General features: G+C 44.5%; 1 pseudogene; it reads right to left on the bottom strand.

Annotated features, from left to right (window-relative positions):
• Positions 1–251: 251 nt before the first annotated feature.
• LOC144597975 (U5 small nuclear ribonucleoprotein 40 kDa protein pseudogene) lies at positions 252–3,506 on the bottom strand (annotated as a pseudogene).
• Between the last annotated feature and the right edge of the window lie 24,117 nt (positions 3,507–27,623).

The raw sequence follows: 27,623 nt of genomic DNA, 5'->3' as shown, positions 1-27,623 counted from the left end.
CTGTTGTTGAACATCCGGCCCACAGGCTGTAGTAAAGTCCACGCGGTCGTGATGCCAATCCGCACAAACAACATCGTAATATTATGGCCAACAAGATTGTCCCAATGGTCAGTCCCCAGTGCACCACTGTTGACCACCAGCCTCCCGAGGGATTGTAGTCGTGGTACCGTTCTCCGACTTCAAATCTTCTCTACGGCTTCCTGGATGTGGTCAGCGAGGTTGGAGATGTTCCCTTTTCCCCCACTCAGGGGCTAACCAGCCACCGAGTCTGGATGACCACGCACGGTACAAATTAACTTGTTTTGTCGGAGGTCCCAAACCTTAATGCCGTCGTCAATACCACCAGAGATAATCTGATCGCTTGAGTCATTAAACGTTGCTGCCAGTACCTGGTATGTGTTTTGAAACGTATGGATTGGAGCCTTCTTCCGAGTGTTCCATAGCTTCACTGCTTCGTCGTCGTTTCCTTTACAGACCGTGGGCCCCGTTGGGCTGGGTCACATGAATTCACAAAGGATGTGTGACTGTTAAGTCTCTTGATCCTTGCACCCGTTTCACTGTCCCACACGGCTACAGTTTTGTCTGTTGATGCTGGGAAAACCATGCTGCCATCTGTGTTATAATGCAGTGCCATCGCTGCTCCACTGTGACCTTTCAATGCAGCATAATTATCGCAGTTGCCATAGATATTCCAAGACAATACAAGTCGATCAAATCCTGTAGATGCCAGTGTTGATCCATTTGAGTGAAATTTACAACAATAAACTTCTCCCTCGTGACCAATTAAAAGCATTAGAGGAGCTTGAAGACTCGAGGTTCTTGGTCCCACCTGCATCACGGCCTGCTGCAGGCTCCCCTGCACCAAAGGCAGCAGCTTGTTGCTGGGGTGCTTGGCCTGACCAGCGCCATCTCCTTTGCGATTTCTTTTTACCAAATATTTTCCATTCTATTCGTCAGATCCTGCCAACTACGCCAAATGTAACAAGGGAACAGGTTCAAGGATCTGATGAGTAGAACAGAAAAAGGCACACTCGTCTGTTTAGTGACAAATCAGTTTTATTGGAAAGAGTGAGAGAACAAAAACAATGCTTGTCTTGGTATGCACAGGGTCCATTTTACAGCAACACACCTCTCTCTCTCTCTCTATCCCTCTGCCTCCGTCCACGGCACTGACCGCGACTCAGCCCCTCGGTGAACCCCTCTTGTACATGAGCTCACTTACGGCTTCCTGGCGCCTGCCTTTATTTAGGCAGAAATCAGCCGTTGAAATAACCGCCGGTAAGTCTTGGCCAATAGCGCTGCTCCCAAATTCAAACTATAACTAATGGCAGGGGACTGCATCCGAGCAAAGCCCCCCCCTCGTTGGGAACAAAGCGCTATCAGCCGCAGACTGGCGTATAAAACAATACACAGCGCTGCAGACTTGGCGCGTAAAGCAGTACACACAGCGCTGCCCATTGGCGTGCACAGGTTTAAGCAGAGCGCTGTCTGCTTCGCACGTGGGGATTTAAACAAAATCCCTGTCGGCTGTAGCACTATGAGATTTAAACATAGCGCTATGCCCACAGTGCTGTGGGTCACAGAATGTTCGGGCAAAATTCTTGTATAAGACCATATCCGTAAAAGCTATATCTAACTCTCTCTAGAAAACATCCAGTGAATTGGCCTCCAATGCCTTCTGTGGCAGCGAATTCCACAGATTCACAACTGGACCATTCAAAGACATGCTAAAACAGTTTATTCACCACTGAAACATAGTCAACGTTGTAATGTAGGAAACGCAACAGCCAATTTCAAAAAAAGCAATGATCCATATGACGAGTCAATATGTGTCATGTGTTTGATGGGCAAATGGACACAATGAAGAACACTCCTAATTTTAGCACCTTCCTCCCAGGAAGAATATTCATATTAAGTCTCCCAGGAAAAAAATAGCAGCATTTCTGTCATCAGTTCAGTGCCAGCAAGACAAGCTTCACGCTCAACGGAAATCATTCCCTTGTCCAACCCCATAATCTGTTCTGGGAACCAAATTGAAAGGAAAATAACTTGCACATGGGAAGTACTGCTTACTTTAGAGAAATATTTATTCCTACAAACAATTCCCAATGCTTCTATTACTTTGTAGCTTTTTTAGTACAAAAGTCAGAAATATTATCCGTGCAGACTATTCTATCGGGAGGATTAGATTTTAGATTTTAGAAATACAGCACGGAAACAGGCCAATTAGCCCACCGAGTAATTGCCGATGAGCAATCACCCTGTAGACTAGCACTATCCTATGCACACGAGGGACAATTTACAATTTTTACCGAAGGCAATTAACCAAGAAACCAGTCCGTCTTTGTAGTGTGGGTGGAAACCGGAATACCTGAGGAAATCCCACGCGGACTCAGGGAGAACGAACAAACGCCGTACGGACCGCACCCGAAATCATGATGGCACCTAGGTTTCTGTCGCTGTAAGGCAGTTGTGCCACCGCTGTGCCACCGTGCTGCCCGATTAGGATCTAATTAATGCCAATCCCGATTGGCTTGTTAGAGTTTGTTAAAAATGTTCACGAGTAGAGCTCATTTGGCTTAGGATTGTTTCCAGGGGTAACTAAAGGGGAATGGCTAATGGCCGATAATGCATTTTTTATTCAACACTTGACCAGTTTGGGCAAAACAAGGCAGAAAAAGCTAAGAAAGCTCTCTTTATTTTTATTTAGATTTGTACCTAACTTGTTAGAAATGTCAAGGTTCTTAATGTTGATCTCTATATTTATCTATATATTACTAAAATTCTCATCTTGTATATTCGTATATTTGTTTGTACATAAATATATTTATACCCAAAATACAGCCAAAACTGTACACGACAGCACAACAATTTTAGGCCCACCTTACTCACCATTGGCCTGCGGTTCATATGGTTGTTATATTTTTTAAGTTACTCACTTTTTAAACTTTAAAAATCATTTTTTAAACTTTAATAAATCCCTTTTCCACTTGCCCTGCCCGTCAGCCCCGCCTGCACAGTCATAGGTGCGTGTTTGACGTCACAATGGAACCTAACGGGTCTGCACCTGCGCAGTTGGGGCCTGTTGATCTAATACAGATGCTCCCCGACCTACGATGCATCGACTTACGATATTTCGACTTTGCGATGGTGGGGATGGAAGGGAGGATAAGGGGGGTTGAGGGGGGATGGAGTGGGTGAGTGGGTGAGGTGGGGTGAGGGGAGGAGGGGAGGATAACGGGGGTTGAGGGGGGATGGAGTGGGTGAGTGGGGGGGGGAGGGGAAGGGGGTGTAGTGGGGGGGAGGGGAAAGAGGGAAGGGGGGAGTGGGGGAGGGAAGGGTGCTAGACCAATACAGGAAAGGTTTGGGCCCAACGGGTCCACCCTTTTCTAGTTCACTATAAATTTGATTTCAATATTTGTCCTTTGATTTGAAAATTGACTTAACACAAAACTAATTCACTTACCACCATCAAACGTGAGCAGGTACGTGAGCAGAGAGTGCATCACCACTTGTTACATTTTCTCCAACCTTCGAACAAACCGCCCTTCTCTGCCACCTCTCCCCCTCATCTTCTCTGTGCTCCACCTGGACTTGCATCCTTTCCTCACCTTCCCCCTCCCCTTCCACCTATATTTCTTCCACTGCCTTCACAGTTTGTACCTCTTCTATCCTTATTTTAGTTTAGTTTGGTTTAGAAATACAGCACAGAAACGGCCACCGAATCATGCCGACCAGCGAACCCTGCACACTATCTTACACACGCTCAGGACAATTTACAACTTTACCAAGCCAATTGGCCTACAAACCTGTACATCTTTGGAGTGTGGGTGGAAACCAGAGCTCCCGGAGAAAACCCACGCAGGTCACGTGGAGAACATACAAACTCCATACAGACGGCGCCCGTAGTCAGTATCGAACCTGGGTGTCTGGCACCACAAAGCAGCAACTCCACTTCTGCGCCACCGTGCTGCCTACTCACACCTTTTGTCTTCTCATCTCTGGCCTTTGTCCAACTATCTATCTGCCTATTGACAACTCCCCCTCACCTGTATCCACCTATCACTCACCAGGCTTTGTCCTGTCCCTCCTCTCTTCCAGCTTTCTCTTCACTCCTTCCCACCACAATCACAAGAAGGGTCCCAACCCGAAATATCGCCCATCCATGTTCTCCAGAGTTGCTGCCTGACTCGTTGAGTCACTCCAGCACTTTGTATGCTTGTACACTTTGTTAACTTCATTCTGCAAATTCCACAGAAAGAGCAGAGAACACTGAGCTGGCAGGACACATAGCCTAGGCTAAAAGCTACAAAATAAATTTATTGTTGAAGTCAAATTATACAGATGCAAGAATAAATCAGTTGCCATTCATGGCACAGGGCTTCACTTTATCAACCTACAATTCTTCTGTTAACATAATTCACATAAAATGTATTATAGAACTGCTTTCAGCCTTCAAACCACAGAAGTTCAGGTTGGTTTTTTTTTGTTTTGCTTTGCTCCAAATTCAAACAAAAGGATTAAATATTGAAGGCTTTGTAATTTGAAACTGGATGGATCCTGGACTTTGTTACTCATACCTAAACTAATTGTTTTAGCAAACAAAATGGTAACACTACCAGTTGTGCTTCTCTGCCAAGGAATTGCATAGTTAACCTAGATTCTATGTTCAACCCTCACGAGGGGATTTGATAAGGAAAATGCACACAAAGTATTTTACTCAGAGTAGGAGAATAAAGAACCATGCTTAAGGTGAGGGTGGAAGATTTCATAGGAGCCTGAAGGGCAACTTTTTTACACAAAGGGTGGTGGGCGTGTGGAACGAACTGCTAGAGGAGATAGTCGAGCCCGGTACTACCACAACGTTTAAAAGGTATTTTGGACAGGTGCATGGATAGTTTAGGTTTACAACGATATGGGCCGAAGGCAGGCCTTTCAGTCCGGCCCTCCATCTCCAGCCCATGGTGAGTGAGTCCCCGATTGGCAGTGGGCGGCGGCCTGAGCCTGCTGGCAGGCCAGCTTGTTGGACCGTTTGCACGCCGTATTTCTAAACTAAACATATAAATTCTTGTTGCACTATCCCGCACAAAACAAGCTTCTGAGCAAAACCTAAAGTTTCAGATCAATTTTAAATAACACAGCCAGCAATATTTGAAATTCTGCCCATTGCTGTGCCAGAAGTGAAGCAAAAGGAAAATAAAATGTATTGATGGAATCATGCACTGAACCAGTTCAAAGCATGTTTGCATGATTTGTCCACACAGCTGCATCTCCTAGCAGGCATATCAGACATGAATAGGTACTCAAGGTCTGTAGAAGGGTCCTGACACAAAACGTCAACTATCCATTTTCTCCAGAGATGCTGCCTGACCCACTGAGTTACTCCAGTACATTGTGTCTATCTTTGGCATCAACCAGCATCTGTGGATCCTTGTTATTCAGACGTTCATAAGTTCATAGACACAAAAAGCTGGAGTAACTCAGCGGGACAGGCAGCGTCACTGGAGAGAAGGAAGGGGTTACGTTTCAGGTCGAGACCCTTCTTCAGACATAATTTATAGGAGGAGAATAAGGCCATTCGGCCCAATAAGTCTCATCACCCATTCAATTTGCCGAACACAATTAACCTACAAACCTGTACATCTTTGGAATGTGGGAGGAAACCTGACCAAACCCATGTGGTCACAGGGAGAATGCAGAAACTCCATACAGACAGCACCCATAGTCACCATGGAAACCGAGTCTCTGGCACCATAAGGCAGCAACTCAACCACTGTGCCATTATGCTGCCCCAAGTGTTGGAGTAACTCAGTGCGTCAGGCAGCATCCTCAATTGCAGCACCTGCAGTTCCTCTATGTCCAAGTGGGGGAATGTGATCGCTTTGAGGATCGCCATAGACATGACGGGCTGAACAGCCTTGAGTTTGAGTTTATTGTCACCTGTACTGAGGTACAGTGAAAAACCTTTGTCGCCTGCTAACCAGTCAGTGTACAGATACAAGATAAAGGGAACAATGTGAATAATGTTCAGTGCAAGATAAAGCCTGTAAAGTCCAATCAGATATAGTCCGAGGGTCTCCAATGAAGCAGGTAGTAGTTCAGGACTGCTGTCTAGTTGCGGTAGGATGGTTCAGCCACCTAATAACATCTGGGAAGAAAGTGTCCCTGAACCTGGAGGTGTGTATTTTCACTTCTGTACGACGTGCCTGATGGGAGAGGGGAGAAGAGGGAGTGGCCAGGGTGCGACTCATCCTTGATTATGCTCGTGGCCTTGCCGAGGCAGAGTGAAGTGCTAATGGAGTTTATGGAAGGGAGGCTGGTTTGTGTGCTGGGCTGGGCTGGGCTGGGCTGGGCTGGGTCCACAATTCTCTGTTGTAAGGGAAATATGAAATATTAATTCCACCCACCAGAGATGTATGGCGTTAGACCAATATGTAAAACAGTGAGTAAACATAAAGAGATATCCTGTTGGTTCATGCAGGATGCAGCAGTATGCCTTGTGTGTGTCCTTGTGTTAAATAATGCAGCGCACGTATAGCAAAGTTTTGATTCGAATAATGTTGCAAAAACCATGCTTCAGGCAAGAGCCTGACCCACTGGGAATATGCATTGCAAAACCAGCCACACTTCCCCACAATTTTCAGATCATTCGCTTCTGCCAGTGGAAGCAAGACAGTGAATCTCTAACATACTTTGATAGCAGACTTTGCTTCATACCTGGAGCAATTTTTCATGAAGGCACCTATTAAATTCATATATAATACAGCCTTTATGCCATATCCACCGATGAACTGAGATATTGTTGCAGCTTCTGGATTTTATTTTGACGCGATCAATTTTTCTTTTTCTGCTTTGCTGCTTCTCATGGAAGAATAAATCCCATCCTTGCAGCAAAAAAAATGCAAAACAACCAATGATACAATCAGTACATGTTTATCAGACAACGAATTTCCATTGGATTACCAGCAAATTATCTAGTCATTATGTATTAATGCATCTCAACACACAATTAGCAACTTTCATGCATTGTATTTTGTAAACTGTTTTTCCACACAGTAATTAAACTTAACAGCATTACAAATACATGCCTACAGCTCAGTTAATGACAATATTTTAGCATTTTCGACAAGTGTTTGCTCTTCTCCATGAACCAGCCGTTGTTCCTGATTTGCGAGGCAATTTTTCAGATGTGCCAGTTGTTGTTTGTATCGATATAATTGATAACAGCAGCTCCTTCTTCTGAAGAATCTGACAGAAAATCGCTCTCGTGTTTCACTGTTCAATGAAGCCTACTGACCCATAGACACATTAGGCCACCAGAGATAACATGGGTCGATGTTTGAATCGCATGTACATGCTGATTGTCAGACAAGAGATTATGGGTGCAGGCTGATTAGCCAATAGGTCTTCTTCCAATTGCTCTATTAAAATGTTTCACCAGGTTGTTTAGTTTTAGTTTAGTTTAGAGATGCAGCAAAGAAACAGACCTTTCAGCCCAGTGAGTTCGCGCCGGCCAGCAACCACCCGCGTACTACACACTAGGTGCAATTTTACAGAGGTCAATTAACATAGAAACCTGCACGTCTTTGGAATGTGGGAGGAAACCGGAGCAACTGCCACGGAAGGCAGTGGAGGCCAATTCACTGGATGAATTTAAAAGAGAGTTAGATCGAGCTCTAGGGGCTAGTGGAATCAAGGGATATGGAGAGAAGGCAGGCACGATCAGCCATGATCAAATGAATGATGGTGCTGGCTCGAAGGGCCAAATGGCATCCTCCTGCACCTGTTTTCTATGTTTCTGTGTTTCAATTGGAGAAAACCCACGTGGTTACAGGGAGAACATGCAAACTCCATACAGACAGCACCCGAGGTCAGGATCGAACCCGGGTCTCTGGCGCCGTAAGGCAACAACTCTACCACTGCGCCACCGTGCTGTCCTCTTATCAGGATTGGAAAGTTTGGCTATGAGGATAGATGGATGTGGCTGGGATTGGATAAAACAGAGGATGCTGAAGGGGGATTGAACTGAGCAATATGAAAATAGCGTCATCAAAAACATGGGGCATACGTTTAAAGTGAGAAAAAATAATTTAAAATTGAATTTGAAAGAACAGTTTTTTTAATGCAGAAAGCAGTTGATACCTCAATAGTTCAAAGGTTTATTTATAGTCACGTGCACAGGTACAGTGAAATAATTTTTTTTGCATGCAGATCAGCAAGGCTGTCACCATACATAATAAGCACCATCTTCCTGGTCAGAACAGAATGTACAGAACAGTTCATTTTGATGCCATTTTACAGACCCAGCTGCAGCTGGCCACCAAGGCCCATCGCCTCCATTTCAGTCGTCCCGCAACCCAATGTCCCTCGCCATGCCGGGCCTTCTTCAGCCCTTGTTCCCCGGGGGGGGGGGGGGGGGGGGGGTCCGCAGCTGACCTTGATGGCACAAAAGGCAAGACCCCAGTTCTTCTCAAGGAGCCTGGGGGAATCAGACATGATCACTATATTGAAGGGATATTTAGACATGCACTTAAACAGGCAAGGCACAGAAGCATGTAGACCTAATAGAGGTAAACAAAATTGGCATTATTTGGTGAAATGTTCATTGAGAACAAATGCAATGTGGGTCACTTTACCTTTCTAAGTTATAGCTTCATAATTTCAAAGCTTTCAGGCAAGATGGTCAAACAAGAACCTGGCCTTGAAGAAGTGTCTCGACCCAAAGTGTTGTCTATCCGCCTCTCTCCACAGATGCTGCCTGGCCTCCTGCATTCCTCCATTACTTTATTTTGTTGGTAAATAAATTACTTTTGGGGACCTTCATCTAATTGAGAAGACTATTTCTATCAGTTATTAATTACTTGAAAGTCAAATGTGACAAATGTGGGCAAAAGGGATTAATTTAGATTGGAAGCAATTAACAAGTTGGGCCAAGGGGCCTTTTTCGGTGCTGTAACACTAAACTAAATCTCTAAACATTGGTCAGGCCACATTTTGTGCAAGGCATTGATGATGCCACATTTTGTACAGGACATCGTGAGACTACATTTAGAGTATTGCATTCAGTTTCGGTCACCTTGTTGTCGGAAAGATGTTAAGGTGGAAAGGGTACAGAGAAGATTTACAAGGATGTTGCCAGGAATCGAGGGCCTGAGCTATAGTGAGAGGTTGAGCAGGCTTATTCCCTGGAGTGCAGGAGGATGTGGAATGATCTTATAGAGGTATCTAAGATCATGACAGGAATAGATAGGGTAAATGTGCAGAGTGTTTTACCCAGCATAGGGGAATCAAGAACCAGAGGGCATAGGTTTAAGGTGAGGGGGGGAAGATTTAATAGGTACCTGAGGGGCAACTATTTTACACAAAGGGTGAATGGCATAGCAAGCTTGAAGGGCCAAATGGCCTGCTCTTATTTCTTATGCTGGGTTCTTCCACTGAAAAAAGATAAAATAAAAGTTGACATTAAATGACAGGAAAGCATTTCTCACCAGATAGTGCCTGATAACCTGATAATGATCAGCTGTGGATATCTTCACAGTTGTGTTGAAACATATAATGCCAGCATTAGATCAATGTTTCATCTTTAATTCTTGATGGGTGCAACTCAGTTTTGCACTAAACTGACAGAACTAACCAAATTCACATGTTTGGACTGAGTCTTTTGATTCTGCCACATTGCTTCAAGGTTTGTGTGTATGCCTACAATTCTTAGATTGTGTATGAATTTCAAATGGGACCTTTCCAAGATACAATAGACTTCAAAGCAGTCTGTTAATGCAGCAAACTTGACCTTTCATTACTAAAACATTTGTTCGTGCATCCTCATTAGCTGCATGCAGATTTAGTTCACCTTTGCTGCTTGCTGCTCCTGAGGCAATTGTTTGCTTTTCATCTGCATCAAAATCTTTACTATCATGTTCTTCTTTCAGCTCTGAGTTTGAATGGCTGAGTTTTGATCCTTTAGTCATTTATAATGTACTGTAGCTGTCTTTCCAAACACTGTTCGGTTATGTGGCTGTTGATGTTCAAAGGGTGGCACGGCGGTAGAGTTGCTGCCTTACAGTGCCAGTGACGTGGGTTCGATTCAGAGTAGGGGTGCTATCTGTTATGGAGTTTATACGTTCTCTCTGTAACCACGTGGGTTTTCTACGGGTGCTCCGGTTTCCTCCTACAATCCATAGATGTGTAGGTTTGTAGGTTAATTGGGTTCTGTAAATTGTCCCCAGTGTGAAGGATTGAATTAGTGTACAGGTGATCGCTGGTCGGCGCGGACTCGATGGGCCGAAGGGCTGTATCTGTAAATTAAACTAAACTAAACAAAGATTGCTTGCAAACTTCTAAGCTGCTTTACTTGGCCTATTTTAGTATGGTTTCAGTTTCAGTTTAGTTTATTGTCACGTGTACAGTGAAAAGCTTTTGTTGCGAGCTAACCAGTATGGGGGGATATTATAATTGACAGGTGCACTGTCGTAGTCAGGAAACAGACCTTCATCACACCAAGTCTACTTACAGCTGTCAAGTACCCAGTTTCACTCATTGCCTGACATTCCCTGGGGTTAGGATTGAACCCAGGACCTTGAGCCGTGAGGCAGCAACTCTCCAGTGTACCACTGTGTGAGCAGTAAAAGAGGCCAAAATGGCAAATCTGTCAGGATCTTTAGACCTCGAAGGATAGATACAAAATGCCCGAGTAACCCGACGGGTCAGGCAGCATCTCTGGAGAAATGGATGGGTGACGTTTCGGGTTCGGGGTCCTTCTTCAGACCGATCGTGGCGGGGGGAGGGGGGGGGGATAATAAATTGGATACAAAAGGAAAAAAACAGGACAAATAGGGACTGGCAACACATGACCTAGGGCAAGGAGGTGCCCTGATAGGCTGACTGTTGGCTAGGGAAAGCTTTGAGCCCAAGAGGGATACATCATTGCAAACTCTGGAACTGGTAGACTGACTGTTAGTGGAGGAAGTGTTTGTGTGGGGTGGGGGGGGGGGGGGGGGGGGTGGGAGTGGGAAGAGGGGGGGTGGAGAGGGAGATGGGGAGGAAGGTGTTTATAGAAGTTACCTTCAATTAGAAAATGTAACATTCATACTGTTGGGTTTTAAGCTACCCAAGCAAAAATTAAGTACTATTCCTCCAAATGCTACCCAAGCTTGTTGGCTTTATCTTTAGATACAGGAAACCCTCATTATAACGGATGTTAGGGAGGGGGGAGGGGCGAGGGGGGGGGGGTTCCCAACTAATATACAAAAGGACACAAGTGCTGGAGTAACTCAGCAGGTAAGGCAGCATCTCTGAAGAGCATGGATACAGGACATTTGTGGACGAGACCCTTCTTCAGACTCTCGGTCTGGAACTGAGCCTGGCATTCAGGTGAATTCAGGCAAATGATCCCAGGAATGAGTAAGTTAACCTATGATGAGCGTTTGTCGGCACTGGGCCCGTACTCGCTGGAGTTTAGAAGAATGAGGGGGGACCTCATTGAAACATACAGAATAGTGAAAGCCTTGGATAGAATGGATGTGGAGAGGATTTTTCCACTTGTGGGAGAGTCTAGGACTAGAGGTCATAGCCTCAGAATTAAAGGACGTTTTAATAGGAAGGAGATGAGGAGAAATTTCTTTAGTCGGAGGGTGGTGAACCTGTGGAATTCTTTGCCATCCTAAAGGCCAAGTCAGAAGATATTTTTAAGGCAGAGATAAATGGAATTTTGATCAGTATAGGTGTCAGAGGTTATGGGGAGAAGGCAGGAGAATGGGGTGTGGAGGGAGAGATAGATCAGCCATGATTGAATGGCAGAGTAGACTTGATGGGCCAACTGGCCTAATTATACTCCTATCACTTATGACCTTATTATGACGGCCTTATGAGTTGATGGCCCCGGCCTGCTGGCAGCTGGAGAAGAGGTGAGGATCAGCGGAGTCAATGGTCGCAGCTGGAGTGCTGGTAAGGGTCGGCGGTGACGATGGGGGCAGCAGGCACGCCCTGGAATTTGATCTTGTGAGTAGGGAGTGGATGCAAAAGAACATAGAACTAGTGTGACGGGCTGATCGATGGTCGGCATGGCCTCGATGGGCCGAAGGGTCTGTTTCCATGCTGCATCTTTCAATCAATCAATTGCACCCACCTGAATGTTTGAGCTTTTAAGCTGGCATACAGTCAACGTGAGCCTAATGATGATGATGTTTCTTTAGGGATTGTCATGCATGAGACATAGGTTTCAGTTGGACATATCTAAACCCAGTCACAGAGCAAGGGAGGATTCAAGCTATTGCAAGCAAGGTAAGAATGCAGTCACCTACTGGGCTGGAACTCCTTGGTCCTGACTTGCTATCTGAAGCTATTGCCCAGGATCCTTCTCCCACACACAGTGTTTATCTGCTCCAGTTGCAGATGGTCATCCTTACAATGAAGAGGCCTTGCACCTAAAAGTCTTTGACTGTAAGCAATGATTGTTTGACTGTTGTCAATGCCTGACCCTGTGCTTTGCCAGCTCTCAAAGCTGTGATACTTTAAATATCTCTGACATTGAGATATTTTATATTGAAGCAAATAATTTCAATTCAATAGGAAATTTAAGACTGTCATCATTTAAAATCACAAACTGTTTTGCTTCATTTTTTCAACAAAAGAGCAACTTCTTTTTGATTTTGTCCTCTAAGAATTTGCTTTTCACTCCTCTTTGAAATCAATGGGATTGGACCAGGCATAGAATTTGCACAATGTCACAAATTGGTCACAAAGTGCTGGAGTAACTCAGAGGGTCAGGCAGCATCCATGGAGAGCAAGGATTGGCAACGATTTGGGTCAGGATCCTTCTTCAGACTTCATCTGAGTCTTAAGAAGGGCCCCAACCTGAAACGTCACCTGTCCATGTTTTCCACAGATGCTGCCTGACCCTCTGAGTTATTCCAGCACATAGTGTCTTCTTTTTGTAAACCAGCATCTGCAGTTCTTGTGTCTATCATAAATTGGTCTATCTCCTCTTTAAACACCTCCAGCGATTCTGCCTCCACAACTCTCTGGGGTAGAGAATCCCAGAGATTCACCACCCTTGGCGAGGGGAAATTCCTGTAGACCTAAAGGTTAAATTACTTCCACCTTATCTTGCAGCCATATCCCCACTTTCAAGACATTTGCATTAGTGCAAGTATCATACATAGTCTTGTCAGAACCCTTCAGGAACTCATCTTCTTCAATAAAACACCCCTTTTTCGTCTATATTTTAAGGAATATAGGTAAAATCTCAGTAAATCCTGACATTTTGCATTTGGCAGCACATGCATTGAAGTCCAGAACCTATTGCTGTTTTAATGACAAAATGTTAGCAGTTCTGATCAGACCAGTTCCAGCTTGTGAACATAAAGTTAATCTTATTTCACTCATTGCTGGAGTCAAATCAATATATCTAAGTGTGGCCTGATACATGGCTCTGGTATTTAATTCTGTTATCAGGTTGTTGTAGGTTCCTAATAATTACGGATGCCAAGATGGCACTGAGGGGCTCTTTCCCTCAATTGTCAGCTCTGAATCTCTTGCTCGCTATCTGTGCCTTATAACATCTCCCCTAGGGGAAAGAATAGGGTTGTAGGTGAACATTATCAATTGAGTTCACTGGACAGACAGAGGGTGACTGTAGTGAGGAGCATAGAATTACATAGGCCGCATGGTGACACAACGTTAGAGTTGCTGCGTTATAGTGCCAGAGACCTGGGCTCGATCCTGACTATGGATGCCGTCTGTCTGGAGTTTGGAAGTTCTCCCCACGACCTGCGTGGGTATTCTCCGGGAGCTCCGGTTTCTTCCCACACTCCAAATACGTACACGTTCGTAGATTAATTGGCTTGGTAAAATTGCAAAAGTTTACCCTAGTGTGTGTAGGATAGTGTTAGTGTGTAGGCATCTAAACTAACAATGTATTGTGAATTAACCCATCCATTACTAAAGAGTGGTTAAGGAAAAGATTTGATGAAAAAAGTTTGATAATGCAACAGGATGAACGGAGGGCCTTGGGTGTGGGAGTTGGGAGCAGCAACACCTGACCCAAAATAGATGGAGAAGGCGAGGTAGGACCATAGTTTGTAATTTTGCAGGCTGGGGAAACCGAATCAGACAGTGGATTAAGATAAAAAATAAGTGGTTTGCCATTTAGGCCAGAAAGAGGATTTTTTTACTCAGATGGTTATATCTTAGAAATTCTCTATCCCAGGGAGAAAAGCACTGTATTTGAGTGTATTCAATGCTCTGAGTCCAAAAGATACTCTTTAGGACTCACAGAATCAGAGTTTCAGGCAGGGAAATAGACCTAAAGCAATGAAGATAGACACAAAAGGCTGGAGTAACTTTGCGGGCCAGACAGCATCTCTGGAGAAAAGGACTACACCCTAATCATAATCATAACACACGCTTCAGGCCATATGGTTCTGTTTAAGCCTTTAATATTCTTGTTATGCACTGTGGGCATTATCTAACAAGCTCAGTACTGTTAAGAGGTTGTGGATTGTTTTAACAACATTGACCAAGGTTGCCAATCTGTATCTATCAGCCAAGGATGAGTCTGAGATATGAAATCAAATATTTTGCCGACCAGCGATCAACCCGTACACTAGCACTATCCTACTCACGAGGAACAATTTACAGAAGCCAAACCTGTATGTCTTTCGGAGTGTGGGAGGAATCCGGAGCACCCGGAGAAAACCCAAGCCGTCACAGGGAGAACGTACAAACTCCATATAGATAGCACCCGTATAAGAACAAAATTTTGAAGCAGCTTTTTTAAAATTCAGAAAATCTCTCTGCATTTAATTGTCATCAATGAGTAACAGCAAATTGAATCATTATTCACACCCAGACACACCAGTAAAGTCAGCATCTGATATGTTTTAAATATAAATGCATGCCAAACCGAGAGCATCGAGAACACATCCTTCCTGTCATATCTTTCAGAGACTTCATTTATGGAAACATAATCCTTTAAATGGCCAAGTATTAATCGTGCTGTGAATGCATGATTGATGTTTCAAGAAATGAGTCCTTTGATCAGGTTAATATTCAATTGATTATACCTGTTCAAATGAAGTCTCGTTCCATCAATAAGTGCCAATAAAAGGCATGTAAAACGCAGAGCATGAAAAATGCAGTCTGTCATCTGGTGTTAAAGCAGCCTGTCTTGGACTGAAAGACATTCACATCAATCAATTGACTCAAAATTAACCAGTTGGGTTAAAATAGCCATCTGGACTTGTGTTGCGATGTTCTTCAAAGATCCATTTGCAACGGAGGAAAACCAATACAGATTTTGACCAGGATGAATATAATGCTCATTCATGCTCCTCGGGTTATTGTTCAGGCATAAATACGATTGTTTCTCAACATATGAAAGGAATGGAATCCTGGGAAATATTTTGTTAAAACAGAATTTTGTAAATCAAAGGCCAGGTCAGGTACTGTATATCATAGACAATTCTGTGCAAGGCTTTTGTCTTGGAAGATAAGGCTGAGCTATTCATTACAGTGAAAAATAGCTTTGTAAATTGAAAACACATTCCCCAAAGAATCAATGGTATTACAGTACAAATATGCAAAATCAAGAAATCACTGTACCAGATAAACCACTTTTCAGTGTAGCCCCTTCTGCTTTGTCAGAGAGACTCGGAACATTTGGTTGTGCTACAATTTTCTGTTTTCCATTTGAAAGATGTCCTGCAGATTGACAAAAATTTAAATCAATCCCAGAAGCTAGTCATTTCTTAGGTGACGTTTCGGGTCAAGACCCTTCCTCAGGCTGTTTTGACCCGAAACGTCACCTATTCCTTTTTTTTCCTCCAGAGATGCTGCCTGACCCGCTGAGTTACTCCACCATGTTGTGCCTATCTTCGGTGAAAACCAGCATCTGCTGTTCCTTCCTACGCATTTCGTAGGTATTAGCTTTGAGGAGAGATTGGACAAACTTGTAAAACAAAGAACTGCAGATGCTGGGTTTTACCATAGATAGACACAAACTGCTGGAGTAACTCAGCGGGTCAGGCAGCATCTCGGTCTGACCTGCAGAGTTACTCCAGCACTTTGTGACTACCTTAGTTTAGTTTGGTTTAGTTTAGAGATACAGTGCAGAAACAGGTGTTTAGGCCCAGTGAGTCCGCACCGACCAGCGATCCCTGGACACAAGCACTATCCTACACACAAGGGAGATTTACAGAAGCCAATTCTCCTACAAATCTGTACATCTTTGGAGTGTGGGAGGAAACCAGAGCACCCGGAGAAAACCCATGCGGTCACAGGGAGAACGTACAATCTCCATACAGACAGTACCCATAGGCAGGATAGAACCCGTATCTCTGGCGCTGTAAGGCAGCAACTCTACCACTGTGCTTCTGTGTCACCCCCTTGCACAAGTGTTGGCCCCCTCACTTTAAATCTATGCCCTTTCGTCTTTGTCATTTCCAATCAGAATTAAAAATAAATACATTTTAAATTGCAGATTCCTGATCTGAAATGTAAAGTTTTTTTCTTTCTCCACATTCTAAAGAAACGCAGCTTAGTACATTAGTTGTGTAGGAAAATAACTGCAGATGCTGGTACAAATCGAAGGTATCACAAAATGCTGGAGTAACTCAGTGGGTCAGGCAGCATCTCGGGAGAGAAGGTCTGAAGAAGGGTCTCGACCCGAAACTCCAGAGATGCTGCCTGACCCGTTGAGTTACTCCAGCATTTTGTGATACCTTCAGCTTAGTACATCAATTGGTTAGTATAAGAAAATAACTGCAGATGCTGGTACAAATCGAAGGTATTTATTCACAAAATGCTGGAGTAACTCAGCAAGTCAGGCAGCATCTCAGGAGAGAAGGAATGGGTGACGTTTCGGGTTGAGACCCTTCTTCAGACATCAGTCATCGACCCGAAACGTCACCCATTCCTTCTCTCCTGAGATGCTGCCTGACCTGCTGAGTTACTCCAGCATTTTGTGAATAATTAATTGGTTAGTATATACTTTCCCAGAATCTGGGGGAAGTCAAAGAGAATGTGTGGGAAATATAAAGTGGGACTAATGTAAGATTGGTGTAAAACGGGTGGTTGATGGCCAATGTGGACTCAACAGACTTGACCCTTTGACTCTATGAGTTAATGCTTCAAACCAAAGCCCTTTCATCAGACGTTAGGACTGTTTGGAAGGTTTTCAGCTGCTATGGAAATGCAGGTTGTTGTTAATACTTGCAAGAACAGAAGATCAGTGAAAGTCAGAGATGGAGGGTTCGAGGAAGACTCACGGGTTCATCCACAAGAGTTGGCAAATGTTGATACGGGGAGCGGTTATATTTTCCACTGATTCAGAGATTGTAGCAAACTAATAAAGTAGAAAGTGTTTATTGCAGATAGCTGGACCAGTTTTAAGCATATCGCAGCTGTTTCGTGCTCAGATTTTATTGGATTCGTCCTTCAAAAATGAGAGCTGTCAAGCATTGGAAAAATAGGTCAGTGAAATTCCATAATCTGATGGAGTTAGAAACGACTTTGACAAAATAATGTTGGAATATAAGGTTGGATGACAGAGCTGGTGGAGTTGCTGCCTCACAGCGCCAGAGACCGAGGATCAATCCTGACCTCAAATGCAGTCTGTGTGGAGTTTGCATGTTCTCCATGCAACCGCGTAGTTTTTCTTCAGATACTCCGGTTTCCTCCCACATGCAAAAGATTATTTAAATCAAAATGCAAGCATTTTTTTGGAAAGGAGGGAGCTTGTGCAGGTTAATTGGCTTCTGTAAGGGAGTGGATGAGAAAGTGGGGTAACATAGAACCTGTGAGAACAGGTGATCACTGGTCAGCGTGGACTTGGTGAGATAAAGTGCCTGTGTCCATGCTGATCTCTAAACTGAACTCAACTAAGACTGCGGAAATGCTGAGCGACCTTTCGATTTGGCAGCCATCAGGTATTGATGTGCCCTGGCTGGGGGAGAGCCACAGGGGAGAAATGCATGGATTGAGAACTGATTGGAAGGCCACTGACTCGAACCGCTGACTGTTCCTCTCACCACAGGAGCCGCCTTTCCTGCTGTGTGATTGTTTCAAGCAATTTCAGTTTTCAAGTCCCTGCCATCCGCATTATCGTGCATTTGTCCGACTGAAAGGCTATGAACTAATGGAAATGTTACCCCTTGCAGCACAGATTGTTCCTGAACTCAATCAGCTGCTTAAACTGCTCCCTCCGCACAGAATGCCTGAGATGCTACTCATAGTCATGGAGTGATAATGCGTGCAAGCAGCCCCTTCAGCCCAACTCGTCCATGCCGACCACAATGCCCCATCTAAGCTAGTTCCATACGCCCGCGTTTGGCCCATATCCCTCTCAACCTTTCCTATCCATGTACCACCTGTTTAAATATCACTTAAATCCTGTTATGGTACCTGCCTCAACTGCCTCTACTGGCAGCTCGTTCAATACACCCACCACCCTCTGCATGAAAAAGTTGCCCCTCAGGTTCCTATAAAATCTCATCCCTCTCATCTTAAAAATTCAAAATTATGTTTATAATTTCATCAGCAACATAGAGTAAACCCACTTCAAGAGCAAATGGATGTGGCGGAATAAAAATTGTGAATCTGTGAGACAGGGGGAGGAGTTGTTCTGGTGGAGATCGAGTGCAGACACGGGCTGATTGGCCTCACTGCTTGCTGTGACCACTCTGAGATTCTATGATAAGCAATGGGTGGAACACCCTCCATAACTGTGGCACGGTGGCGCAGAGGTGGAGTTGCTGCCTCACAGCGCCAGGGACACAGGTTCAATCCTGACCATGCGTGTTGTCTGTACGTTCTCCCTGTGACCATGTGGGTTTTCCCCGGGTGCTCCAGTTTCCTCCCCCACGCCAAGGATGTACAGGTTTGTAGGTTAATTGGCTTAAGTAAAGATTGTAAATTGTCCTATTATTCACAAAATGCTGGAGTAACTCAGCAGGTCAGGCAGCATCTCGGGAGAGAAGGAATGGGTGACGTTTCGGGTCGAGACCCTTCTTCAGACTGATGTCGGGGGTGGGACAAAGGACAATAGACAATAGACAATAGACAATAGGTGCAGGAGTAGGCCATTCAGCCCTTCGAGCCAGCACCGCCATTCAATGCGATCATGGCTGATCACTATCAATCAGTACCCCGTTCCTGCCTTCTCCCCATACCCCCTCACTCCGCTATCCTTAAGAGCTCTATCCAGCTCTCTCTTGAAAGCATCCAACGAACTGGCCTCCACTGCCTTCTGAGGCAGAGAATTCCACACCTTCACCACCCTCTGACTGAAAAAGTTCTTCCTCATCTCCGTTCTAAATGGCCTACCCCTTATTCTCAAACTGTGGCCCCTTGTTCTGGACTCCCCCAACATTGGGAACATGTTATCTGCCTCTAATGTGTCCAATCCCCTAATTATCTTATATGTTTCAATAAGATCCCCCCTCATCCTTCTAAATTCCAGTGTATACAAGCCCAATCGCTCCAGCCTTTCAACATACGACAGTCCCGCCATTCCGGGAATTAATCTAGTGAACCTACGCTGCACGCCCTCCATAGCAAGAATATCCTTCCTCAAATTTGGAGACCAAAACTGCACACAGTACTCCAGGTGCGGTCTCACCAGGGCCCGGTACAACTGTAGAAGGACCTCTTTGCTCCTATACTCAACTCCTCTTGTTACGAAGGCCAACATTCCATTGGCTTTCTTCACTGCCTGCTGAACCTGCATGCTTCCTTTCATTGACTGATGCACTAGGACACCCAGATCTCGTTGAACTCCCCCTCCTCCTAACTTGACACCATTCAGATAATAATCTGCCTTTCTATTCTTACTTCCAAAGTGAATAACCTCACACTTATCTACATTAAACTGCATCTGCCATGTATCCGCCCACTCACACAACCTGTCCAGGTCACCCTGCAGCCTTATTGCATCTTCCTCACAATTCACACTACCCCCCAACTTAGTATCATCTGCAAATTTGCTAATGGTACTTTTAATCCCTTCGTCTAAGTCATTAATGTATATCGTAAATAGCTGGGGTCCCAGCACCGAACCTTGCGGTACCCCACTGGTCACTGCCTGCCATTCCGAAAGGGACCCATTTATCCCCACTCTTTGCTTTCTGTCTGTTAACCAATTTTCTATCCATGTCAGTACCCTACCCCCAATACCATGTGCCCTAATTTTGCCCACTAATCTCCTATGTGGGACCTTGTCGAAGGCTTTCTGAAAGTCGAGGTACACCACATCCACTGACTCTCCCTTGTCAATTTTCCTAGTTACATCCTCAAAAAATTCCAGTAGATTTGTCAAGCATGATTTCCCCTTCGTAAATCCATGCTGACTCGGAACGATCCCGTTACTGCTATCCAAATGCTCAGCAATTTCGTCTTTTATAATTGACTCCAGCATTTTCCCCACCACTGATGTCAGACTAACTGGTCTATAATTACCCGTTTTCTCTCTCCCTCCTTTCTTAAAGGAAGGATATAGGTGGAGACAGGAAGATAGAGGGAGATCTGGGAAGGAGGAGGGGAAGGGTAAATTGTCCCCTGTGTGTCCCTTGTAGTTCTAGTGTACAGGGATTGCTGGTCGGTGCGGACTCGGTGGGCCGAAGGGCCTGTATCTCGAAACAGAATTAATCTAAATTGCACTGTAGGAGCAGTTTCTAACCAAAGATTGCAGCTATTCAAGAAGGCAACTTACCATCCCCTTCTCAAGGACAGCTAGGAATGGGCAATAAATGCCCAGTAATGCCAACATCCTCGAAAATGAATTCAAACAAATGCAAGGAAAATCGGAGATTTTATTGACTATGTTTTTTAGCTTTCCCGTTTTCACGTCGGAATAAATCGCTGCTTGAAGTGACCCCGTATGAGAACAGCTGGTTGAAGATGATTGAGAAGTTACAATTTAAATTCCTTTACTTCTGCAGCAAGTCTGTCAGGTGGAGATTTAGCAGAGGCTCAGCGATTTACAATGTAAACACAAAATGCCACCAAGGCATTGCAGGCCAGTCAGCATTGCAGGAAATATTACATTGCCGAGCGTTTCAAACCTGCCACCTCCTCATCCTCATTGCAGGCATCGCCGAGATCATCAGCTTCAGACTGCTCCATTCCTCTCTCTGATTCATTCACGTAACCCAGCGCTGCTCCCTCCATATAATACACCAGCACATTCGTGATATCTCTTGGACTGCTGATCTCAGCCCCACCAATGTATCCTTATCATCACCTGTCAGCCTCAGTTTCACATGCATTTTATAGATTCTCATCAGATCCTGGTTCAATTTTTCTTATTTATTTTCTCATGTATATTTTCTTATGTTGAGGTGGCACAGTGGCACAGTGGTAGAGCTACTGCCTCACGGTGCCAGATACCGACGTCCGATCCTGGCTACCGGCGCTGCCTTTGTGGAGTTTGCACGTTCTCCCTGTGACCGCGTGGGTTTCCTCCAGGTGCTCCTCCCACATCTTATGGATACATGGGTTTGTAGGTTCATTGGCCTCTGTAAATTGGCCTTAGCGTGTCGGGAGTGGACACGTTTATCTCAGTAAAAAGTGGGATATTATGGAACTAGTGTGGATGGGTGATCAATGGTCAGCATGGACTCGGTGGGCCGAAGGGCCTCGTTCCATGCAGTATCCCTTAAAACAAACAGCCAAACTGTAGTGATCTCTGACCTTCAAATGTTTCTAAGACTCAGTCTGCCTTTGCCGTTGTTTTTTTATTCCAAGAGTTTAAACAACGGAGGACTATTAATATTGCTGAAACAAGCTCCTCCTCATCTATATTCTGACCAGATATACTGTATGCTGTGTTTCAAGTAATTAGAAAATATTTCCTTTAAACGAACATTTTCAGTTTCGCAAAAAGCAAACATGAAATATTTAGATAGAGTGCATGTTAAATATCAAACACAACACAGAATAGAAAATTTAAAATCAAAGAGTTCATTAGAGAATTGACTCAATCTTCATTGAAAAGGACATGACAGCTGCATAATCCTTCATGAAAGAGGAACACCCTTTGCAATCTCCTTAACTCATAGCACAGGAGCAGGCCATTCAGCCCATAGAGACTGTGTGGACCACTGAAAACTCATCTAATCCCATTTACCAGGGTCTGTGGGCTGTTATATCTCAGCAATTCAAGTGCTCATCTTAAATACTGTGAGAGTTAATGGTGGCATGGTGGCAAAGAGGTAATGCTGCTGCCTTACAACGCCAGAGACCCAGTTTGATCCTAGCTACGAGTGCTGTCCTAGTGAGATTGTATGTTCACCCTGTGACTGTGTGAGGTTTCTCCGGGTGCTCCAATTTCCTCCCACATTCCAAAGATGTAAATTGTCCCCTGTGTGTCCCTTGTAGTGCTAGTGTATGGGGATTGCTGGTGGAGCAGAATCGATTGGCCGAAGGGCCTGTTTCGGTGCTGCAACAAACTAACTCTAAACTAAACTAAACTAAACTAAACGAAAATAAACTAAATTAAAACTCTCTCTAATATCTCTTATGCGGAGTATTCAAGATTGCAACCACCCACTGGGCGAGTTTTTGGCCTCTGATTCCCTCTAACCCTATTACTTCGCATCTTAAATCTCTGCCCCTTGGTTGTAGAGGTTGCTGTTATTTTGGTTGGAAAGAACTGCAAATGCTGGTCTAAATTGAAGGTGGACATAAAATAACTCAGCGGGACAGGCAGCATCTCTGGAGAGAAGGAATGGGTGTCGTTTTGGGTCGAGAAGAAGGGTCTCCAGCATTTTGTGTCTACCTTCGCTGTTCTTTTAGTTTAGTTTGGTTTAGTTTAGTTTAGAGATACAGCGTGGAAACAGGCCCTCCAGTCTACTGAGTCCGCACCGACCAGCGATCACTCATACACCAGCTCTATCCTACATACTAGGAACAATATACAGAAGCCAATTAACCTACAAATGTGCACGTCTTCGGAATGTGGAAGAAATCAGCGCACTTGGAGAAAACCCACATGGTCCATGGTGTTTCCAAACTAAGCTGCTAACCAGTCAGCGGAAAGACCATACATGATTACAATCCAGCCGTCCACAGTGCACAGACACATGATAAAGGGAATAACGTTTAGTGCAAGATAACGTCCAGTAAAATACAATTCAAGATAGTCCAAGGGTCTCTAACAAGGTAGGGAGTAACTCGGGACCGCTCTCTAGTTGGTGACAGGTTCGTTCAATTGCTTGGTGACAGCTGGGAAGAAACTGTCCCTGCATCTGGAGGTTTGCGTTTTCACACTTCTGTACCTCTTGCCTGATGGGAGAGGGGAGAAAGACTGGCCCTTGATTATGCTGGTGGCCTTGTCGAGGCATCGTGAAGCGTAGATGAAGTCAATGGACGGGAGGTTGGTTTGTGTGATGGTCTGGGCTGTGTCCATGATGGGTAGAACCCATTAATCTATTTAAGGGCACGACTCCCGCGACATGTGTGTATTTAGTAATCTAGTTTCTCTCTGAAGATGCTGCCTTCACTAAGTTATTCATGACCACATCAGATCGCTGGAATGATGAGATCTGGGTGGACAGGGCCAATTTCCAGCCTGCCATGCAACATTGGAATACCCAGCTTTTCCTTGCCAATAAAATTCTATTAGTTGAAAAAAAACTGGAGAAAGAAGCTGCATCTGACAAGTCTGACAAGTCATTTAAATATATTCTCAAAAGCATCTCACACACCTACACTCCTCAGGCATATCCTGTCAATGCCAACAGTGCTGACCTAATCGATTATCTTTCAAAAGAAAATGTTTGTGTCTAATTTAAATGGTGAGGTTGAATTTCTTTGCTTGTTCGGGGGAAGCTTGTGCATCCTGAGTTTAGTTTAGTTTAGTTTAGAAATACTGCGTGGAAACAGGCCCTTCAGGCTGCTGAGACCGTGCCGACCAGCGATCCCTAAGCTCTGTCCTACACACTAGGGACAATTTACAATTTTACCGAAAACAATTAGCCTGCAAACCTGTACGTTTTTGGAGTGTGGGAGGAAACCGGAGATCCCGGAGAAAACCCACGCAGGTCGGGGAGAAGGTACAAACTCGATACAGACAGCACCCGTAGTCAGGATCGAACCCGGGTCTCTGGCACTGTAAGGCAGCAACTCTACTGCTGTGCCGCCGTGCCATATCCCAGGTCTCTGGTGCTGTAGGGCAGGAGCTCTACCTCTGCCCCGCTGTGTCACACTCCAAAGATGTGCAGGACAATTTGCTTCTGTAAATTGTCCCAAGTGTGTGGGATAGAAGGAGTGTACGGGATGGTCGGCCTGAACTCAGTGGAACGAAGGACCTGTTTCCATGCTGTATCTCTAAACTAAACTAAACTAAGCTGTTTAGTTTGGTATAACTAAACTAGTTAAACTAAACTTTTATCTCTAAACTAAACTGACCCGAAAAGTCACCTATCCAGGTTCTCCAGGGATGGTACCTGACCCGCTGAGTTACTCCAGCATATCGTGTCCTTTTGTACAATCCAGCAACTGCAGCTCTTTGTCTCTACAGCACAGCAGCACAACAGGTTTGTAAACTCAATAGTCAAGTGATACTATAATAAACAGACGATAAAAAAATCATAATCATAATCACAATCATACTTTATTAGCCAAGTATGTTTTGCAACATATGAGAAGAAGGTTAAATAAATAAAAATAAATATACTGCAAAAAAAACAACTCAAAGCTCAAATTTTGTGCAGTTCATGTTTTGTAGATTAGTTGGAGTTTCTCGTCTTCAATAGCCTGATGGTTGTTGGGAAGAAGCTGTTGCTAAACCTGGACATTACGGTTTTCAGGCTTCTATGCCTTCTTCCCGATGGCAAGAGTGAAATGAGAGCGTGTTCAGGGTAGTGTGAGTCCTTGATGATGCTGGCTGCCGTTTCGAGGCAGCGACCCCTATAGATCCCTTCGATGGTGGGGAGGTCATTACCCGTGATGGACAGGGCAGCTTTCACCATTCTGCAGCCTTGCTTTTGTCATTGTATTTATTTTGTATATATCACTAATCATGCATACAGCATACTTTATGAAGTATATGCGAACAAGGAATTTCAATGCACCACAGATAGACACAAAAAGCTGGAGTAACTCAGCGGGACAGGCAGCATTTCTGGAGAGAAGGAATGGGTGACGTTTCGGTTCGAGACCCTTCTTCAGCTTGTCCCACAGAGTTATTCCAGCTTTTTGTGTCTATCTTCGGTTTAAACCAGCATCTGCAGTTCCTTCTTACACATTCATTGCACCCCAGTTGATTTGGCAATAAACTAAACTGAATCAGAATCTGAAGAAGGGAAGGCACCACTAAAATAGTTGAAGAGCAAATCTGTGGCCAAAATGTATAAAATGTGGCTAAAGTGTATAAAATCATGAGAGGAATAGATTGGGGAGATGCACAGAATCTCTAGCCCAGTGTAGGGGTATCCAGAACCAGAGGGCATAGGTTTAAGGTGAAGGGGTAAATATTTTATAGAAATCTGAGGGGTAACCTTTTCACACAAAGGATGATGGGTGAATGGAACAAGCTGCCAGAGGAGGTAGTTGAGGCAAGGACTACCACAATTTTTTTGAGAAGCAATTAGACAGGTACATGGATAGGACAGATTTATAGGGATATGGGCCGAATGCAGGCAAGTGGGATTAGTGTACATGGGACATGTTGGCCGATGTGGGCAAGTTGGGCCAAAGGGCTTGTTTCCGCAATGTATGACTCTATGACTAAAGGCTCCAGTCATTGGTATGATGAACAGTCTGGTTTTGGTGTCTTAAACTCGTATGAATCTCCAAGGAAATGCACACCAATTATATAGTCAGTGCAGTTAAATGATTGCTACACATCAGATTGGACTCAGATATTTCTGGTGGCTGGATTCCAAAAACAGTTTGATTATAGTTGAGTTCAAAGTTATGGGGATTAGATTCAGCAATCTTCCTTTACGACCTCTGATTAGAAAGAGATGCCTGGTTGATCAGATAGCATGAGGAGGTGCTCAATATTAAACATCTCGCCAGCCCTGGCCAGAATTAAACAGCAAAGCTTGAGGTAATGCAGACTTAGTGGGGGGGCAGGTTGATGCAGATGATCTCAGCAACTGGCCTAGCTGTCAGCAGTCAAATTCAGCTGTGCATCCAACATTTTACTAAGAGTTTCCTCCCTTGCTAACTGTGGAAATCTCTATGCAAAGGCAGTGGTATGTTATAATGTGCATTCAACATTATACTAAAGGGCCTGTCCCACTTAGGAGATTTTTTAGGCGACTGCCGGTGGCTGTCATAGTCGTAGCAGGTCGCCGAAGAAAACGGCGACTGGACCCACCTACGACAATGTCTACGACAAGCTACAACAACCTACCACCTAATCGACATCAAGCTACGGCAAGCTACCGACAACCAGCGACCCAATCGTCGCAAGTAGAACGTCCACCTACGACAACCCACGATGACACCTACGACAAACTACCACCACAGAGGCGACAACCTACGACAACCGAAGTCATCCTACATCCACCCGCGACAAGTTACGACAAGCTACGACCCTGAAGACTGAAGACAACTGAAGACAATTCACGTTTCACCCAGTTTCCCTATAAAAGGGGGTGTACGGTAGGGTCTCCAATCATTCTGCATCGTGACTATTTGAAAGTGATGCCATGAGAAACTACTCTGAAATACAATAACTTCATACATCAATTTTCCATCAAAATGTCATGAATTTCCTTTATTGATATTGAAACAAAGAAAAAAATTTTAAAGGTTGATAACATACAAAAATATTGTAATAAACTTCAATAAATTTCAATAAACTTCAAACTTTAAAATTCAAACTTTAAACAGAATACAAGTGCAAAAACATACAAAACCTAACATCATTTATGGACACATTACACTGATGGGTGATCAGATCAAGTCCACACTTGGAATTCACCGAAGTCAGCACCGGCGACAACCTGCGTCACCTGACCTGGTGACAACCTGCGTCACCTGACGACAACCTGGTGACAACCTACTTCACCTGGCGACAACCTGGTGACAACCTACGACAGTGCCCACGTCAGGAGACGTCAAGCTACGATCATTGGCATCAAACCAACAGTCGCTGAAATTTTTTTAACATTTCAAAATCCAGCGGCGACCAGAAAAACGCTACGACTCTTTGGAGACCACTCACGACCATACACGCGACACCCCGCTGACCATGTGATGACAGCCTAGTCGCCTGTAATTGTCTAAAAAATCACCTAAGTGGGACAGGGGTTTAAGAAATTCCTCCCTAGCTAACTGTATGAAAATCTATATGCAAAGGCACTAGTGTGTTGGAGGTGCCTTCAACTTTACTTTTAGATTTTAGACTTTGGACCTTAGAGATATGGCGTGGAAACAGGCCCTTCGGCCCACCGAGTCCGCGCCGACCAGCGAGGCTGTGTCATTCGTAAGCAACTTTTTCTTAACACAACAATTATTCATACTGTGGCCCATTCCCAACTAAAGCAGCTGCACGGTGGCGCAGCGGTAGAGTTGCTGCCTTACAGCAAATGCAGCGCCGGAGACTCGGGTTCGATCCCGACTACGGGCACTGTCTGTACTGAGTTTGTACGTTCTCCCCATGACCTGTGTGGGTT

Source organism: Rhinoraja longicauda, chromosome 11 (assembly GCF_053455715.1).
Source record: "Rhinoraja longicauda isolate Sanriku21f chromosome 11, sRhiLon1.1, whole genome shotgun sequence".
NCBI classification, from domain to species: domain Eukaryota; kingdom Metazoa; phylum Chordata; class Chondrichthyes; order Rajiformes; family Arhynchobatidae; genus Rhinoraja; species Rhinoraja longicauda.
This window is presented reverse-complemented; position numbering and strand designations above follow the sequence as displayed.